The sequence below is a fragment of the Amphimedon queenslandica genome, unplaced genomic scaffold, assembly GCF_000090795.2.
Source record: "Amphimedon queenslandica unplaced genomic scaffold, v1.1 AMPQUscaffold_12853, whole genome shotgun sequence".
Lineage (NCBI taxonomy): Eukaryota > Metazoa > Porifera > Demospongiae > Haplosclerida > Niphatidae > Amphimedon > Amphimedon queenslandica.
The window spans coordinates 6,614-9,604 of NW_003546911.1; the positions used below are offsets into that span (position 1 = coordinate 6,614).

Here is a 2,991-nt window from a genome sequence, read left to right on the forward strand (position 1 = left end):
GAGTGCAATGAATCAAGAACATCCAAGACGTCTTCTCTCTTATCTGGTATAAAGTAAGCATCACTGTTCTTACCAGCAGACATTACATCAGAGAGGGTGAGTATATTCTCTTTCCTTTCCTCCAGTAGACCATACATCATGTGACAATAAAGACTCAAATTCCTTCCACTTGTACTACGAATGGACTCACAGGCACTAGACAAATTATTTAAGAAAGAATCCACACCACTCCCACCAAGCTTACGACAATCTAAGAAGACACTATCACACCTTTCCTTTACAATAATCTCCTGTATTTCTTCCTTTTTCCTTCTCCTTTCAACAGGATTACTTATCTCATCCACATGACTGACTATTACAATAAGATGGCATTGATTAAGAGCTTTCTGTGCTTCATTTGTGACAACTGTTAGCCACTGATGAAGCTGTTTGACTGGTTCCTTCTCCAATATATTGACTACTATCAGGAACACACCACCAGAACCTTGTAAGAGATTCTCAATGACAGCACTGTGACTTGAGTAGTATTCTGAATGACCAGCAAAATCATGAAGAATGATGTTACCCAGTATCCTGTGTTGTAGTTTATAAGGAATGATACCAGCAGTACAGGGCACTACCCCTCCAACATTTCTAAAGGAACCAAGAACAATAGAACCAGTAGCTGTGTCATTGATGACATGACTAAGAGTACTTTTACCAGCTCCAGGATTACCCACAAGGAGGACGTTAACATAAGAATCAATTGAATGAGATGATTTTATGCCACCAAACTTCTTAAAGATAGAAAGAGTATCAGTGTGATTATTTTGCTTTGCTAGTTTAAGTGGCGTGTCCCCCCTATTGTCTTTTGCCAATGGATCACATTTACCTGTTGATAATAAATATTCAACAACTGCAAAATTACCCCAACGAGCAGTAGCCCAGTGAAGAGATGTTCTCCCCCACCTGTCAACAGTCATTGGATCACAGTGACACTCATCAATGAGATATCTCATCACATCAACATGATTACCTTCTGCAGCCCAATGAAGACAAGTCCGATCCATACCATCTCTTTCCTGTGGGTCACAGTGATATTTAGTGATGAGATCTTTTGTAACATCTAACCAGCCATGCCTTGAAGACAAATGAAGTAAATTAGCATTATCCCATTCTCTTTTAATTTTATTTGGTTCCTTCACTAATGGTAGTAAGCGAACAGCTTCTTCGTGATCTCTATTTCTAATAGCATCCCAACACTTGCTCTCTAAGAACATTTTATGATCAGTTAATTAGATTCATTGCTATCAGCCCACATATCTGGAATCCTTAAAAGGTAAGCACACCCACGCATTTCGCAGATGCACTAAATTGAATCATAGACAAGTAAATAAAAAAACATTAAAAATGGGAAAATAGTAGGATTAGTAGGATTGAATGGGGAAAAAAGTAAGGAAACATGAAGGTACTTGCAAACTAGTGTGGTAAGAAATCCTACACCACTGCATAAAAAATAAAGGCTTCATATAGTGCTATCATAGTTGGCTGTGAGGATAAATTGCTATGCTTTTGGGTAGTAATCTTCATGCAGTGGTGTAGGATTTCTTACCATTTTTAATGTTTTTTTATTTACTTTTTTCCATTCTTTTTTCTTAAATTAAGAAATTACATTCTGTTATGATTCTGTGGTTAGGTTAATTATATTGATGCTAATCACGTGCGCATAAATTAAAATGGCGTCAAACCACAAACCCACGCGTGGCTGCAGCTGGATTTTGTCTTCCATTTTGTTCTCTGTCCTTGCTTCTTTTTGAAACTACCTTTGTGGTCCTTGACCCAAGCCCAGAGGAGTGATGTAAAAGTCACCTTGAGCTGTTCTCTAGTTTAAGAGATTATCCGGTGTATAGAAGAAAGATGCCGAAACTGAGAAGAAGAAAAAGTCTGAAGAATTTTGTAGAAATTTGAATTTGGGCCTGTTTTCCAGAAATGCTCCCGCTACATTACAGTTCACTTTAAAGGTACCAGGAGAATCGCTCAGTGAAGGAGAGCTCATCTAAACCATTTATAAGGCTGTACAACGTAAGATAAAAGAGATATAAGTGTTTGAAAATCATAAAAACGGACCGGCGCCATCTTGAAAAATCAACCTCAATCCTTAGGTCCGCCTGTATAATATTATCATAGATATACAAACACTTTTCGTGATTTTTAGTTTTTTAGTGTTTGTATATCTATGATATTATAGACTACGTAGTTATATACTACGTAGTACCATAGATATTATAGACTACAGTACTATGGGTTACGTAGTCTATAATATATATGTCAATACTTGTACTCATTAGTTCATCATGTCATCTATGATTTTATCTATTCCTTCTGTTCAGTCTGTTGGTGAGGATAGTTTTGATAAAAAACGTAGGAGGACTGGAGCTAGATTAAGAGGAGAAGAATTTGGTCAGAGAGTTCCTCCTATTTTTGAAATAATTAAGAGCATCCTACTAGAGTATCCCAGTGGTCAGATATTTAAAGTAAACCTAATGTAAAATTTTGGCTGCTACACTTGTGATGTCAGTAGATTCTTGCTAGTATTTTTGGGGAAAAGTGTCACATAATTTTTCTCCACTTGCTGTTCTGCATGATAAGTCTTCTTGATTAACGATGATTTGTAGCTTCTTTTGAAGAATTGTGACACATAATATGTTATAAATTAATCTTAACTAATTAATTAATAATTGACATTATTATTTCAATCAATACTAACTACTTTTCAGAGTATAATTGATGCATATTAAGCTACTGATACATAAATAAAATTTGCACCTGTAGTTACTTTATAGACCCATCTTAAGGCTAATTATCATGAGCACTAATTGTACCATATATGCCAGAGAAATAATTTCATAATAATATTCATTGGCAATAATGATATTCATGAAGCAAGTGTCACACCCACTGGACGGCAAGATGGCAGAGTCTGAATGAGTGTGGAGAATTTCATTGCCCAAA

At 36.0% G+C, this 2,991-nt stretch overlaps 1 protein-coding gene across 1 annotated transcript in view; it reads left to right on the top strand.

Annotated features, from left to right (window-relative positions):
* Positions 1-2,388: 2,388 nt before the first annotated feature.
* LOC109586514 (uncharacterized) overlaps positions 2,389-2,991 on the top strand; it is a 7,685-nt gene continuing 7,082 nt past the window's right edge. The window contains exon 1 of the mRNA XM_020002712.1: positions 2,389-2,513. The gene's annotated coding sequence lies outside the window, so the exon portion shown is untranslated. The remainder of the gene's footprint in view (positions 2,514-2,991) is intronic.